The sequence below is a fragment of the Monodelphis domestica genome, chromosome 2 (genome assembly GCF_027887165.1).
Source record: "Monodelphis domestica isolate mMonDom1 chromosome 2, mMonDom1.pri, whole genome shotgun sequence".
NCBI classification, from domain to species: domain Eukaryota; kingdom Metazoa; phylum Chordata; class Mammalia; order Didelphimorphia; family Didelphidae; genus Monodelphis; species Monodelphis domestica.
The window spans coordinates 185,206,167-185,223,466 of NC_077228.1; the positions used below are offsets into that span (position 1 = coordinate 185,206,167).

The 17,300-nt window shown below is 39.6% G+C and overlaps 1 protein-coding gene across 3 annotated transcripts in view; it reads left to right on the forward strand.

Annotated features, from left to right (window-relative positions):
• The first annotated feature begins 1,483 nt into the window (after positions 1-1,483).
• The window catches only part of MMD (monocyte to macrophage differentiation associated), a 106,259-nt gene continuing 90,442 nt past the window's right edge, over positions 1,484-17,300 (forward strand). For 2 of the 3 annotated variants that reach the window (XM_056816556.1, XM_056816557.1), the window contains exons 1-3: positions 1,484-1,603; positions 2,452-2,517; positions 13,837-13,928. The gene's annotated coding sequence lies outside the window, so the exon portion shown is untranslated. Of the gene's footprint in view, positions 1,604-2,451; positions 2,518-13,836; positions 13,929-17,300 lie in introns of those variants that run through there. The other variant, XM_056816558.1, reaches the window with a different exon arrangement.

Here is a 17,300-nt window from a genome sequence, read left to right on the forward strand (position 1 = left end):
TTTACGTGGTTATTTTGCACATGAATGTGCACATACACACAAATACATACATGTGTCCAGATGATGTGTGTGCTTTATTGTAAATTGTGCTCATGTGTAATAATAATGAGTATAGGCATGTATGTGCATGTAATTTTTGTTGTTCAGAAGTTTCAATCATGTCCAATTCCTTATGATGCCATTTGGGATTTTCTTAGCAAACTAGAGAGGTTTGCCATTTCCTTTTCCAGTTCATTTTATAGATGAATAAACTGAGGTAAACAGGTTAAGGAATTTGCCTAGGATCACACAATTTGAGATCAGATTTCATTTCAGGGCTTCCTAATTCTAGGTCTGGCATTCTATCCACTGTACCACCTAGCTGCCTACTATACATATGTATACACATACTTGTATATGAACATACATATATGTTATGTGTGTGAATATGTATTGTGTGTACATGTGGGTAGACATGTGCATGTGTGAACACATCTTTATATGGCTTTATGCAATGCATATATACACACAGGCATGTACATTATACCTGGGGCGTATTTATATGTTATATTCTGAACTATATGAGTGAACATGTGTGATATGTATGCCTATCAATGTATGTGCTTTATTGTATGTCAACTTGAACATGATCGTTGCATTATCACCTTCTTGTAGGCAATGTGGGGACCTCAAAGTTTACAAAACTCCATATTCCCTGCATCCCGGGCTGCTCCCCACGAGTGGGTCTTCTCTGTCACTATTCTGCTTTCAGGCCCCCTCTGTGTCCCTGGTACAGCTTGAGTGTGTCCCTTAGATAGTATGTGTGTTTTGATAGATTGTGTCCTTTAGCTATCAATGGCTTTAGTTCCAACACTTTAAAGTGGTTGTGACATACCCTCAAGCCCACACAACATAAGATTTCTAAGACTCTTATAGTCAGTAAGAACAAGAAGAACAAAACAAGACATAGCCAGAGCCAGCACAGGAGTGGAATTAGAAAGAATATGGAAAGACCTTTGCCTTGTTTTTCTGTGTCCACTAATTCTGACTGAGCGATGATATTACACAGATACAAGAAGGGGACCATTGGTATTTCCATATTAAACTTGATATATACCTTTTTAAAAATGTCTCCATGGTAGATTCACACTCACATACAGTACTCTTTTCTGTCCTGCATAAAGGAAAATGTTTGTATTTGTTGATGAACGTCAAGCTCATAATAAAAAAATAATCTTTAAAACAATGTTCAAATGGTGTGGGGAGGGAAGAAAAGGACTGAAAAAATTTTAAATACAAAAACAATGTTACAAAGAGGAGGAGAAGGCATGGAGAAGATAGAGGAGGAGGGGAAGGGGGAGGAGAAAAAGGAGGAGAAGGAGGAGGAGGAGGAGGAGGAGGAGGAGGAGGAGGAGGAGGAGGAGGAGGAAAAGGAGGAGTAATATCTCCAAAACAATAATACACAAGAAAAAGAACTTGAGCAAAGAGGACAAGAAGAAAAGGAAGCGAGAAAAGATTTTTCAAAGCCCTTTAAAGTATGCCAAGCTCCTCATATATATATATATATATATATATATATATATATATATATCTTCATATCTAATCCCAACACCAACACAATAAGGTAGGTACCACAAATCTTCTCTCCATTTTATCAGTTACAAAACTGAGGTCCAGGAAAGTTAAGCTTTAAATAGTCCATCAAGGCTGTAATATAATAATCTTCAAGTATACTACCAAGACAGGCTAGTGTCCACAGGATTAACCATCAAAGAAATATTCTCATATGTAAGAGCAAAATCCTTCTCTCTCTCTCTTTTTTTTTTAGCTTTAAATGCCAAAGATAAGAGTTTGTAGTTCCATCTAGAGACCGTAGGGAGCCATCAAAGGTTTCTAAGAAAGAGAATGATGAAATCAGAACTGTGTCTCGATTACACCAATTTGGTAGCCATGCAACAGGGAAGAACAATTGGGCAAGTCTTACAGCTAGTTATCTTGGTGAGATGTAAGGAGGACCTGAACCAGGATGATGACTACCTGAGAAAGGGAGACAAATGTAAACTAGCCTGTGGAGGTAGGTTGCACAGCCTTTGGCAACAAAAAGGATGTGGTAAGGAAAAACAAAGAGAGGTGAATGGATGACTGACAGTTTGAACTTGGGTAATCACCAAATAAGTGTCTTCCAAATAGGAAGGTAGTCTTGTACTAGACAGAAATGATGATGTTTAGAAGAGTTAGGGTGACACAGTTCTATCTTGAATATGTTGATTTTGAGATAAAAGGGCCCACTGGAGAGTTATTGATGAAGGGAAAAGAAAAAAGGGGGGCAAAGGGTGTGGGGGAAAGCCAATCTTTCCATTGGCGTGAGGATCTCCTTTGCAAGACATTGTTTTTAGTCACTTCTCGGGCATGTCCAACTCTGTGAGGTTTTCTTGGCAAAGATAGCAGAATGTTTGTCATTTCTTTCTCCAGACCACTTTACAGGTGAGGAAAATGAGGCAAACCAGGTTAGATGACTTCTCCAAGATCACACTTCTGGTAAGTATCTCCCTGACTCTAGACCCAAGGATCTTTCCACTCTACCACCTAGTTGCTCTTTAAAAGAAATTAAGAACACATAAATGGAAGTTTCACAAGGTTATATATGCATAATTCAGGGTAGTAGCCTCTGCCAAGCTGTACTCCTCAGTTTCCAAATGCCTGTTGGCCATTTTTACTTGGACATCTTACTAAGACCTCAAATTCAACATGTCTCTTCATCTCCCCAACCAGGATATCCTCCTGACTTTCCTTTTTCTATTATTGGTGCCTCCATTCTCCTATTTCCCTGGGCTCGAAACCAGAGAGAGAACTTTCCTTCAAACATCTTCCTCTCCCCCAGCAACTCCAATCAGTCACAAACTACCTTAATCTTCCCCATCTGTGTTCCATAAGTTTATCCTCTCCTTCCTTTTTGTTCTTTCCACTATGGCCCAGTCTTCATTCTTTCCAGCCTCCTTACTAATCTCTCTGCTGACAGCTTCTGTCCCCTCTAATCCATTGTGCACAGGACAGCTAAATTAATCTTCCTTAAGGACATGTCTGATTATTCTCATTATTCCTCAGTGCAAAAGCCTTTGATATGCCATATTGTCTACCAAGTCTTGTCCAAATTCTTCAACCTGGTACTCCAAACCCCATAATAATAATAATAATTGCCAACATTGGGGGAAAGAAGCAAGATTTTATTAAGCACTTACTGCTTTCAACTTTCTTAGCACCTAACAAATGTTTCATTTTATCCCCACAAGAACACTGAAATGTTAAATGCTTTTATCATCCCCATTTTACAGATAAGGAAACTGAAGCAGCCATAGGGTCAAACAGGTCTTTCTGTTTCCAGGTCTATCACTCTTTCTATTGTGCCACTTAGCTTCTATAATATCGTTCCAACTTTCCAATTTTATAATTATAGTTAGCCATAAGGGGAAGATAGAGCAGCAGGTCTGAAATCAGGAAGATCTGAGTTCACATCTAGCCTCAGAAACTTCCTAGCTGTATGACCCTGGGCAGATCACTTAACGCTAATTGCTTAGTTTACTGGTCTTCTGTCTTAGAATTGATACTAAGACTGAAGATAAGGAATTTTTTTTAAACTATACCTATAAAATTTTAAGATTTGTAAAATACTTTTTTTTTATTTGAGCCTCAGGACAACCCTGTATGATTATAATCCTCATTTCACCCCTGAGAAAAGTGAGATCCAAGGAAGTTAAATTTACTCAGTGTCACACAGACTAGGAGATATCTGAGGCAAGATTCAAATTCTGGTCTTCCTGACTCAAAGCCCAGCATTCTATCCACTGTACCTACTTATCCCACTACTCCCCCACAGAAGCTCTTCTTCCAAATTAATTGAATGACTCATCTTCCCTAAAGATAATCTGTGCTCTTCTGCCTCTAGTAGGTAATTATGCTGTTTCCTCCTCCTGGAATGCCCTCTGTAATTTCATTCCTGCTCAACTCTTCCAAAGTCTTTCTCAGCCATTTTTAGTACAGTCAGACCATCAGTTCCCAGGTTAGAGAATAAAATGTGGCACAGGCTGGAGCAAAGAGCCCTGGGACTTAGAGTCATCTGCATCAAGAACTGGAAAGAGTTTCTCAGGCCATCCAGCCCAGCATCCTTCCCCCATTTTTCAGATGAGGAAATCAAGACCCGAAGAGGCTAAGGAATTTTTCCCCAGAGGTCTCACGGGGAATAAACATCAGAGACAGGCCTATAAAGAACTGCTTGCTCTAACTCTCAAGTCTGTGTTCATTCCATTGAACTTCACCTTTAATGCCAAAGCTCATAGCACCTGGTATTCCTTGGCAGTCTCCTAGCCAAGTTCTAGCCAGGACCAACCCTACTTAAGCAAACAAGCTCGGACAAGACAAGACAATGAAGATATGTGAGTTGAAGTCCAAGCTCTGATTTTTACTAGTTGTGGGATGCTGGGTAAATATATCATGGGTTGGCATAAGAAATTAAATGGGAATTTGGGGGGAGCCACAAATGACACACAAAGACCAGCAGATCTCCCTTCCCTGGAAAATGGAAATGGTATCATTATACAGTTACTTTGAGGGAAAAGTTTTATAAACCATAAAACTTTTTAAATGGTGTTACTAATAAACTCTATCAGGCTAGATGAAGGTCTAGGCATGTGGTCTTCCCCTCTATAATGTAATTTAAGTTCCTTGAGGGCAAGGGCAGATTTGAACTCCTAACACTAGTGGAAGGGGGGAAAGGGAGAAGGAGATGGGGAGGGAGAGGAGAGGGTTCAGATCTGTGATTTTCTCTCTTAATAGAATTTTGAGTGAGACAACTGTCTCTAGCAATACGGATTTTTACCTGCTCCATAAAATACTGTCTTAAATCCTGGTTGTGTGGATAATGGACCCTTTGAACAGGCTAGCAAAGCTTATAGACCTCTTCTCAGAATCCTGATTGTAAGTGCTTATAATAAAAATATGCTGTGGTTACAAAGGAAATCACTTATGCTTGACAGTTACCTTTCTACCTGGGTGTATATAGAAACGTATTTAATACAGATGATAAAAATCAGGGCAGCTAGATGGCTCAGGGGATAGAATGCTAGACCTGGAATCAGGAAGACCTGAGTTCAAATCTGTTCTTAGATATTTACTAACTGTGACCCTGGGGAAGTCACTAAACCTCTGTTCGCTAAGGCAGCTAGGTGGTACAGTGGATACAGCACTAAGCCTGGAGTCAAGAAGAATTGAGTTCAAATCCAGTCTCAGACACATACTAACTGGAGAAATTTATTCATCTCCTGGAGAAGGAAATGGCAAACCATTCTAGTATCTTTGCCAAGAAAACCCCATGGCAAGTCTGGTCCACAGGGTCACAAAGAATCAGAAATGACTGAATAACAACAAATATAAATATAGATAATATACTTAATATATAAATCTGTGTGTTTATAAATACAGGCATCCCTGCCATGTTGTAACTTTCCCCATCATGATTTTGATATATCATGGGTTGATAAAAGAAATTAAATGTGAATTTTGAGAGAGTTTTGTGGAAGACACAGATGACACATGAAGGCCAGCAGGACACAGAAAAAATTTGAAACTATTTAGCCAATATACAAATAGCCCAAATTTTACAAAATGATACTATAAAAACACCTTAAATAGAAATGAAAAGATTCAGACTTCTTTGCTGGTACAAAGAGAGGGATACAAATTTTTACAAAGATTTTCCAGATCATGGAGGCACCATGCCCCTACTCCCTTCTGTGTGGAAGGGAAACTGTACATATATGTACATATATAGATGGGTGTGCATGTATATATGTACACACAGAAACATATATGTTCAGACATGCAAATGTATATCTGTGTTCCCAGACTTTGAGGCCCATCTCTCACCACAATGCCCTAACTGTCTGGCACAGAGTTCATGCTTAATAAATGTTTCTTGACTGCTTGAATATAGTAGACAAGCAGTAAATTATTTTTAATTATACTGATGACAATGACATATATGTTTCCTATTTTGCTCATTTAAATTCAATTTGCAGAAAATCCTTTGCATATTAACTAAATTTATGGGAATTAATTTAGGGGAATTAATGGCAGAGCAGCAATTTATCTAAAGAGATCCGAGTTTCAATGGACTCTTGAAATGTGAGTCAACAATCCAAAAAACTAATGAATGCCATCTAAGGGAGAAAGCCCTTTCTGAAACAAGGAGCTGTTGACCTGTGCTCTGATCAGATGACATCAGGAGTATTATATTCCTTTCTGGGTATAACAGTTTAGAAAACACTTTGGCTAACTCCAAGGCCAGCTCTCTAAACATTCTTCCCTACAATAGCCTATCTGTCACCAATACAAGCTCTGTAACCTTGGGCTAGCTTATAGTAGTAGTGGATAGAACATTGGACTCTAGCAGATAGTCAGGAAAACCTAGGTTCAAACTGTACCTCAGATACTCACTAGCTGTGTGACCCTGGGACAAGTCACCAAGACAACACTGTGCCTCAGTTTCCTTATCTGTAAAATGAAAAACTTGGACTCAATGAACTATAAGTTTTCCTTATGCTTTAAATCAATGATGCTAGTCATGGATACTTATCAGCTGTGTGACCCTGGGCAAGGCACTTAAACGTCTATTTTCCTCAGTTTCCCAACTGTAAAACTGAGATAATAACAGCACCTATGTCCCAAGGATATCTTAAACTCAAATGCATAGTACCTGGCATGTAGTAAACCTATTCATCATGCCACCTAGCTGCCCCAGGAGACCATATTCCCTTCTCTCCCCCACTCCTCCCCACTTAACTTCTCAGCATCGAGGAAAGTCTCTAATATTACAAACTGTCATTATCCATCTATTTGGATAGGATCAGTTTCCTTAGCAGGATTTTCCTACAATCAAATACTGCTAACTCAATAGGAGTGGGAACTGTCTCCAACTGTTACTTCCTCAGACTCTTTGTCCTGTGTTGACTTACAAGATAAAAATTCCTGTAGCACTGCTGAAGGTCAAGAAGGATGTCCAAGCAAAACTGGGTTATTCCTCTGCAATCGATTGGCACAAAAGAATTCATCTCCCAAAGGAAGCTTTGTGACCTTGGTTGAACTAGAATGGGAACTTAAAAATCCATCTTGTTGTTGCCTTCTGGGGTTTATCTTGATCTTTCTTCTGTTGGCTCCATATCAGCTGCTGCTAACTGGTTCATTTCATGCGGTATGGTTGTTTTGGCCAACTAGCTAGGTTCCCTATCTAGGCCATTCTTAATGCTGCTGCTGCGGATAAAAACTATGTCAGAAGTCAGACACCTGTGTTCAAATCCTGCCTAAGATATTTAGTCACCATCTTACTTTACTGCCCCCACAATCTAATGGAATTTAACTCAATGGGCTTCAAGGTTCTCTTCCTAGTTTTAAATCTAAAATTCTAAGCAGAAAGGAACTTTTCTCTCATCTATATTTTTCCTAGGAAAGAAATAACCTGTAATTTTCCCCTTCAGTGGCTCTCATTTTTTCATGCAGTCCCAAACCAATAAATCCAAACCATTAAGCATCAGTTAAGGTCCAACAGCATACAAGGCACTGTGCTGGGTGCTAAAGATACAAACAAACCTAGTCTATGACCTCAGGGTGCTTATAGTTTAACTGAGGGTATAGAATTTATAATGAAATAAGAATATGCATGAGCTTTTTAAGGAGGGAGAGAGAAAGCAAATAATAACTAGGGAAATCAGGAAAGGCTATCCATGGAAGATGGCACATGAACTGAACCCTGAGTTAATTTAATGAAATGAAGAGACAGGCCAGGAGAAAGCATATTACAGATTTAGGGGGACATTCTGAGAAAAGACATGAAAAGGAGATGGAATGCCAAGTTCAGAATATTATAAATAAGCCAGTTGACACGAGACAAAGAGGGATAATCTGGTAGACTGACCATAATATCACCCAAAAATGTGCCCTGGAATTCTTCAGGTTCTCGTAGCATCATCAAATCTCAGAACTTTAGAATTAACATCTAATCCAGGGGTCCATTTGCCAACCCCTGGGCTAGTATAACTCAACTAAATATCAAAATCTTCTCTCTAATATGCTGAGCAGCTAGGTGGTGCAGTCAACAAAGTGCTGGACCTAAAGTCAGGAAGATTCATCTTCCTAAGATCAAATCCAGCCTCAAATACTAACAAACTACATAACGCTGGGCAAAGTCACTTCACTCTGTTTGTCTCAGTTTCCTCATGGGTAAAGTGAACTGGAGAATAAAATGACTAACTGCTCTAGTTATCTTTGCTAAGAAAACCCCAGATGGGGTCACTGACTGAACAACAAAGAAAACCTTTGTAATGTAATGGAAAGAGTATTTGACTTAAGTTCAAGTGATTAGTATTTATGTCCCAGCTCTTTCATGAACAATTTGTGCAACCTAGGACAAGTAATTTCAATTTTTGGCCTCAGTTGCCTTATCTATAAAAATGAGGGGTTTAGATCATATTGGTAGTGTCAGACTCAAATAGAAATGGCCACTAAACAATACTTACTGATCCCAATGGCAGCATGTTGACTTAGAAAACCACATGTAAACATAATCTATGTTCTATTGTATTTTCACTAATTTTGCTGAATATTTCCCACTTATATTTTAGTTAGTTAGTTAGTTAGTTAGCTAGTTAATTAATTAGTTAGTTTTGGGAAATTTTATCCCACTTATATTTTAATCTGATTCAGCCACACTTGGGAAAGTTGTGGGATAGGTCACCTATTTTACACTTTGGGGTTAGATAACCTTAAATTCATACTGTAGAAAGCAACAAAATGATAAAGATTAGAATACACGAGAGTTTGATTTGAACTTCCTGGACTACTCAGTCATCACAGTCTTTTTTCCTTACATACCTTCCAACAGTTACAGGTGGAATTTGGTCATAACAACAATCCTAGGAAGTAGATGCTATTGTTATCCCCATTTGACAGACGAGGGAAATGAGGCTGAGAAGGCTTAATTAACTTGCCCAGGATAACAGTTCATAAATACCAAAGATAGGATTAAGAACTCAGATCTTACTGACTCTGGGTTCAGTACTCTTTCCAACTGTTTCCTAATAAGAACTAGAATGATTTCATTTGATAATGTTTATTTCCTTTAACAAACAACCCCGGGAAGTAGGTGTTATTCTGAGCCAGAGTTTATAGTTGTGGAAACTGAGGCAGACAACAGTTGTGACTCACCCCAGGTCATAATTAATAAGTGTCCAAGGCTGGATTTGGCTTCATATCTTCTAGATATGCCTTAGAAATAGGGGTTTGAACCAAGAGCTCCCTTTTCTACCTTTGCTTCCCTTTCTACCTTTCCAGTGACCTGACTTGCACACCGGCCTCTGCCCTGTCTCTATCTTTTTATACAGTCATGTACTGGGTATTAATTCTGTCCCTTGGTGTAACTCTGACATATTCCATCTGTCTATCAGAAGACTGGACCACCTTCATCCCTCCTGGAAAGCCCTGGCATGGAAAATGTCTGGGGTCCTCAGTCTCTCCCTCTGCTAGCACAGTCGCTGACCAGCAGACTCTGCTCCTTGCCACGGGTCCAGACCTGAATATTACACTGGCATAAGGCCCCCACTTAATAGGGATCACCCCGGATTCATGATCCACTGAAAGGACACCCCCTTCCCCAATCAGAATGTCCATAGGCTTCTAGCTATTTTGTGCAGAGCTGGCCTAGAGGGAAGAGCTAATAAATGTTTATCTGGGGTTTCATTGAATCTTCACCTCATCAGTCTGTCTCTCTGTTTCATCTTTGTTGGGGGGTTTCTCTGGGGGGCTGGACTTGGCTGAAACCCTTCACATCTCTGGCTTTGTTCTCAGAAGTCCTTTGCTTCATTTTCAAAAGGTAATGACATACACTGGGGCCATCTATTAGAGGCAAGAGGTGGAAGTTATTACCCTTAGGAGAAGCAATTTGCCCAACGTGGTTTTTACTTTTCTAAATGATTGTTTCCATCACTGAACTTGTTTTCATCAGAGCCCCTCATTTCCCATGGTAAGAACCCAGCAAAAAAGCAAATTCTGTTGCATAATGGGCTGACTGGTCAAATGGGTGCTATTAAGTGGCGCAATCAACTGTGTTTTCTCTTCCTCCCCCTTCTAAAAATTTAGGATCTTGGGAATTTTAGAGTTTAGAGTCGTAGAAGGCAACTAGCTCAGGCTCGCATCAGTAAGCAAACTCATCTACAGCATTGTCCTTTAATCTGAGCATCAGAGGATTTAACGCTGGTTGTTGTTCAGTTGTTTCAGTCATGTCTGACTCTTTTTTTACTTCATTTGGGGTTTTCTTGGCAGAGATACTAGAGTGGTTTTCCAGTTCCTTCTCTATCTCTTTTGACAGATGAGGAAACTGAGGCAAACAGGGTTAAGTAACTTGTCCAGGGTCACCCAGCTAAGTGTTTAAGCCTGGATTTGAACTCTATTTACTGCACCACCTAGCTAGAAAGGACCTTAAATATCATCTTATTACAGTCTCAGGAAGGAACCTCACAAGTGATCCAGTCAAATCTGGACCTGTAGAGGAAATTACCTCCATCACCTCCCCATCAAGTATTTCTTCAGCCTTTGCTTAAAGACCTCCAGTGAAGAGAACCCTCTATGTACTGAGGGAACCCTGTCTCTTTGGAACTACCCTAAATATTAAGAAGCTTTTGCCATAAATGGAGCTTTTTTTAAAAAAGAAATCATAGAAATTATTTTTTTAAAGACAAACAAGGTTATTAAGTCACTTGCCCAGAGGGTCACACAGCTAATAAATATCTGAAACCAGATTTGAATTTAGGTATCCCTGACACCGGGCCCAGTACCTTATCCACTGGACCACACCACTGTACCCCTTTTTTGTAAGTAAAAGCTACATTTGGGTAGCTAAGATCCTTTGCATCCTTTGCATCTTGTACCTCTTGCTCTGAGTCCTGCTCTCAGCAATCAGGCAGAACAAATCTAATCCTCTAATCTTGCCTTCTCTCTGCAGATTATCTCCAATTTATCCTGACTCTATCTTGTTTGTGCATAATCATTTTCATTTTGTTGCCCCCATTAGACTTTGTGGTCCTTCAGGGCAGGGACTGCCTTTTGTTCTTCTATATTCCCAAGGCTTAGCATGATGCCTGGCACAAGGTTCTTAAGAAATGCATGTTAACTGACTGATTCATTCCTCTCCCTCATAATAGTCCTGTAAGGTTTAGACTTAAGGAACCAACCCACTTGTCCGAACCCTGTCCTGCTAGTCAATGTCCCTCCCAAAATGTGACACCCAGAACTAAACAAAATATTTCGGATATCTGGATGGTCCAACCAGAACAGGGTACAGCAAGATTATCCCTTCCTTGTCTTGGACCCTCTGATCCACTGAATACAGAGACTAATGGCTTTATACAATTCTACCTCACTTAAATCCAATTCATGCAAGTCAAGACGTCCCTATGATGGCATCCGTTCTCTTCTGAAATGAAGGATCAGGTAACTCAGTGGCTCTGTGGATAGAGCACTAGACCTGGAGTCAGGAGGATCAATCAGGCCTCAGACACTTCCTACCTGTGTGATCCTAGGCAAGTCACTTCAACTCAATTGTCTAGCCCTTGCCACTCCTGCTTTGGAATTAATATTCAGTATTAATTCTAACACAGCAGGTAAAGATTTTTTTAATAAGGATCAACAATGACACATGTAAAAACCCAGTGGAATTGCTTGTTGGCTATGGGGGGGGGGGGTTGGAGAAGGGAGGGAAAGAACATGAATCATGTAATCATGGAAAATATTCCAAATAAATTAATTAAATAAAATTTTTCAATTCAAAAAAATAAGGATCAAAAACAACAAGAAGATAGCATAAGGGTTTTTTTAGCTGTTGTATCACACTGAATTTGTAGTTTAGACAGTTAATATGCTCAGAAATATTCTCTAGAAAGAAGTGACTACATGACCTGATCTGTGCTAATCTCTGGGGATCAAAAAAAAAAAAAATCAAAACCATAATCCCTGACTTCAAGGAGGGTATATTCTAATGACAGAGACAACTGGGTAAATCCAAAATATGTAAACAACTAGATGGTGCAGTGGATAGAGTCCCAGGCCTGGAGTCAGGAAGACTCTTGTTGCATTCAAATCTGGCCTTAGACACTTCCTAGCTGGGTGGCCTTGGGCAAAGCGCTCAACCCTGTTTCCTTCAATTTCCTCATCTGTAAAATGAGCTGGAAAAGGAAATGGCAAACCACTCCAGTGTCTTTGCCAAGAAAACCCTAGATGGAATCATAGAGAGAAAACCCTAAATGGGATCACAGAGTTGGATGTGACTGAAACTACTGAACAATGACGAAAATCTTAAATATAGGGTATGTTCACAGAAGCTAGGAAGGGGAAGTAAGAGAGAGGAAAGAAACACCAAAACATAAGACCTTTTTGTATAAAAGGAAGAAAAGTTAGCAGGATATGGATTCAATACATCTTCCTCAAGGTTATAGGCCTGGGTAGAGGACAAAAAAAATCAAGCTAAAATATGTGAGAAGCAAATCTGACTACCTTGAGTTTTCCCTTGTCCCCCTTTACATGGTCATTCATCTGTTTCTAGAATATCTTCACTGAAGATGAGTTCACTATCTTCTGGAACAGTACATTTTTAGATAAACTTTGTTCCAGGCTCTGAGAAAAATGTAGTCTTTCTTGTTGTTCTTGTTACCAAGGTCAACCTTCTTTCTTTGAACCAGTGATTTCAGCCACTCTTATCTCTTCCAAGAACTTGTGCCATCAATCATTCCCTCTTTTGTTTTCTCTCACTTTAAATCTTTCTTTTTTCAATGACTTCTTTTCTGCCTACAAAAATAGTCAGATTTACTTTATCCCTTAAAAAAAAATCAATTGAACCTTCTATCTTCTTAAGTGGTCATCTCGTATTTCTTCTGTTTTTCATAGCCAAACTCCTAGAAAGTTATCCTTATTGACTCTATCTCCTTGCTACCTACTTATTTCTCTACACTGTCTACCCTCTGCAGAAAGGTTTTTTACCAATGTAAGATTTAAATTAATATCCAATAACTCCAAGTATTCTATTTTTAGAAGATGTATTAGTAATCATTTGAAGTAGAAGAAATACAAGAACAAAAGTAAAACCCTGAGTAAAGCCATATGAGAAAAATTCTCCTGCTTTGGCACTCATCCAACTGACCTAGCCACATTTCTGGGAGAAGAGCAAGGGTGGAGCTACTCAAAATTCATATCTTCCCTACATTAGTATGTTACATAGATACGTATGTTGGGAGAGCAAGTCCCTGGGGAGCAAAATTCTAATTATACACCAAACTACTGAACGGAAACTGCTCTATCCAAAGTTACCAACAACCTCTAAACTACTGTATCCAATGTTCTCATCTTCTTTCTCATCTGAAGCTTTTGACAGGACAGAACAAGCAATGCCTTTATCCAGGATCCTCTTGCCTCTTGTTTTCTATGACACTGTTCTCTCTTGGTTCTCCTTCTACTTGTCTGACTGCTCACCCAAATGATACCCAAAGTGAAGAGTTGAGTATTTTGTTCTTGAAACATCCAGGAAGCCGATTTCATTGGATCCAAGAGTATGTGTTGGGGAGAAGTGTGTAAGAAGTCTGGAAAAATAGGAGAGGGCTAGGTTATGAGGGGTTTTTTGTGTTTGCTCCTGAAGGCAATAGTAAAACATTGAAGTTTATCAAATTAGGGTTGGGTATGTCTTGAGTTCAATTATGTCTGACTGTGCCCCCATTTGGGGTTTTTCTTGGCAAAGATACTGGAACAATTTTCCATTTCCTTTTCTAGCTCATTTTACAGATGAGGAAACTGAGGAAACTAAGTGACTTATCCAGGGTCACAGAGCTAAGAAGTATGAGGCCAGATTTGAACTTATGAAGGTGAGTCTTCGTATTTCCAAGTTCAGTGCTCTCTCCACCCTGTTCCAGCCATGCCCTATGTAAATGAAATATAGATCCGCAACTGATCCTCACAAAAAACAATTTAAAAAAACACCACCTTATAACATGTAGTTCTATTCTCTCTACTGATGTCCTCACGCCCAGAAATAACCAAATTCCAGGTACTATATACAAAGAAGTTGCAAGCACAGGTAATGACATGTAAAATGGGCTAGGTGTTCATATTTATTCCAGCCCATCCAGACTCTTGCTACTCAAAAAGTGATTGGGCTTTGGTTTGGGGCCTTTTAAAAGAATTAGTCTGAAGTAGTTTCTGGCAGTGGAAAGCTGCTGTTCTGTATTCTGTCTCAGAGGACCCAATCATAGCTCCCTGGTGTCCTCATTTTTCCCTTTTGTTACTGTATATCCCACTGCATTAGAGCTAATTGTTGAGGTTAATTAACTTAGTTATTGCCTTGAGACAAGAATCAAATCTCATTAGGGTAGAGAACAAAAAATAGTCACCATCTTTGGTGACAGAGCCTTAGGCAAGTCACTGCATCCCTCTAGACCTATTTCCTCCTTTAAAATAATGAAGGATTTAGATCAGGTGAGCTCTCTTGTCTCTTTTGGTTCTAATAATATCCTGTGCAATCTTTTCCTGTGGGGGGCAATTAGATGACCAGAATAGATAGAGTACCAGGTCTATAGTTAGGAAGACCTGAGTTCAAATCCAGTCTCAAGTGCTTATTAGCTATGTGACCTTGGGCAAGTCATTTAACTCTGCTTCAGTTTCCTCATCTGCAAAATAAGCTGGAGAAGGAAAGGGCAAACCGCCCCAGCATCTTTGCTAAGAAACCCCCAAATGGAGTCACAAAGAATCAGATAGCTCTAACAGCAAGAAATCTAAAAGATTAATTGACTCAACAATAATGACCTTTGAGATGCAGGGTGAGAGAGGAGGATGGATGATAGATTTGGAGTCCAAAAACTCAAATCTCATTCTGTCCATCCTGTGACTTTGGGCAAACCATCTCTCTTGGCTTTATTTTCCTCCTCTGTAAAATTCAGGGATTGGATTAGATGACACAGTATCCCATCTAACTCTAAATCTGTGATTCTGGGAGCCTTTAATCCTATGTCTTCTGACTCAGGTCACTCAGTCAGTTGATGCTGTTGATGCTGACAATGAGGCTTTGAGCCAGTTGTTTTCTGTTCAAGCAGAAGCACGTGATTCTGCTTTTGCCATGGAGATGTGTGTTGGAAGAGTCTCCGTTTTGTCCCTCTCCCTATATACTGTGCAGATGGCTGAAATTAATGAAGAAACTGGATTGGAGTAACGGCATGTGTAGGGGCTCCTGGAGCATGAATAGCAGTGAGGATCTAACCTTAAAAATTCAGCTCTCCAGGGTCTTCTGACATCCATCTAGTAAGCCCCTAAATCAATTCAACAAATATTTGTTAAACACCTAAGTTGTACCAGGTATTGTAGTAAGCATTGGTGATTCAAATTTAAAAAAAAATGTTAATCCCTGCCATCCAGGAGTTTGCAGTCTAAGAAGATAATTTACACAAGGAAGCTGAAAAGCTGGAAAGGAATGTAAGGACCAGGGAAGGCATGATACTCACCAAGCTGGTAAAAGCTGGAGAGTTACTAGAAACAGTTAAGTAGCACAGTAGACTGAACTCCAGACATGAACTTGAGAGGACCTGGGTTCAAATCTGACCTCATATTCTTCCTAGCTGTGTGACCCTGGACAAGTCATTTAATCCCATTGCCTTAACCTTTACTCTCTTCTGCCTTGGAAAGTTTCAATTCTAAAACAGAAGGTAAGAGTTTAAAAGAGGGGGGGGGGCAGGGAATGGAGAAGTACCTGGAAAGTTCAGATCTGATCCTTCTTTTTTTTATTTTCTTTTAATATTTTTCCATGTTTCTATGATTCACATTCTTTACCTCCCCCCCTCCCAGAGCTGAGAAGCAATTCCACTGGGTTGTACAAATTTTAACCCTTCATACTTATTTCCATATTATTCATTTTTGCTATAGAGCGATCTTTTAAAGCTTAAGCGCCAAATCACATCCCCATATATACATGCAATAAGTGGCATCATCTGTTTTTCTTTTGCATTTCTACCCCCCTAGTTCTTTCTTTCATTGTGGTTAGTTAGCATTCTTTCCCATAAGTCCTTCAGGAGTGTCCTGCCTTATTGCATTGCTACTAGAGGCAAAATTCATTATATTGGATTGTTCCACAATGTTTTCCTGGTTCTGCTCCTCTCACTCTGCATCAATTCCTGGAGGTTGTTCCAGTCCCCATGGAATTCCTCCAGTTCATTGTTCCTTTGAGCACAATAGTATTCCATCACCAACAGATACCACAATTTGTTCAGCCATTCCCCAATTGAAGGGCATCCCCTCATTTTCCAGTTTTTTGCCGCCACAAAGAGCGCAGCTATGAATATTCTTGTACAAGTCTTTTTCCTTATGATCTCTTTGGGGTACAAACCCAGCAGTGCTATAGCTGGATCAAAGGGCAGGCAGTCTTTTAAAGCCCTTTGGGCATAGCTCCAAATTGGCTTCCAGAATGGTTGGATCAATTCACAACTCCACCAGCAATGAATTAATGTCCCAATTTTGCCACATTCCCTCCGGCATCTATTATTTTCCTTTACTGTCATATTGGTCGCTCTGCTAGGTGTAAAGTTGTACCTCAGAGTTGTTTTGATTTGCATTTCTCTAATCAGGAAGGATTTAGAACATTTTTTCATTCGATTATTGATAGCTTTGATTTCTTCATCTGAAAACTGCCTATTTATGTCCCTTGACCATTTGTCAATTGGAGAATGGCTTGGTTTCTTGTACAATGTCCTTAGTTCCCCATAAATTTGAGAAATTAGGCCTTTGTCAGAGCTCAGATCAGATCCTTCTATAAAGGAAAGCTTTAGGAGGGACTTATTAGTCCACCCTCCAGTCCTCTACTAAGAGAGGAGAGGCAATTGAGGGATTTGAGTCATTAAGTATTAAAACCTGAATCAATCAGCAGGTGATAAGATTTCTGGTGATTACTTTATCCTAGGAGTGGCTTGTTCCCTAGAATAGAAACAAACAGAGCTGCTGGTGGAAAATAGAGAGTTATAGGGACAGGTAGGTGGTTCAGTGGATAAGTGACAGGATAGATGGGAGGTCATGGATTCAAATTTGGATTCAGACACTTCCTAGTGGTCTGACCCTGAGCAAGTTATTTAACTCTGATTGTCCTTACTGTTCTGCTTTGGAACCAATTCATTGTATGATTTTTAAGACAAAAGTTAAGGGTTTAAAGAAGGGGGGAATAAAAGGAGGAAGACAAGGAAGGAAAGGGGGAAGAGGAG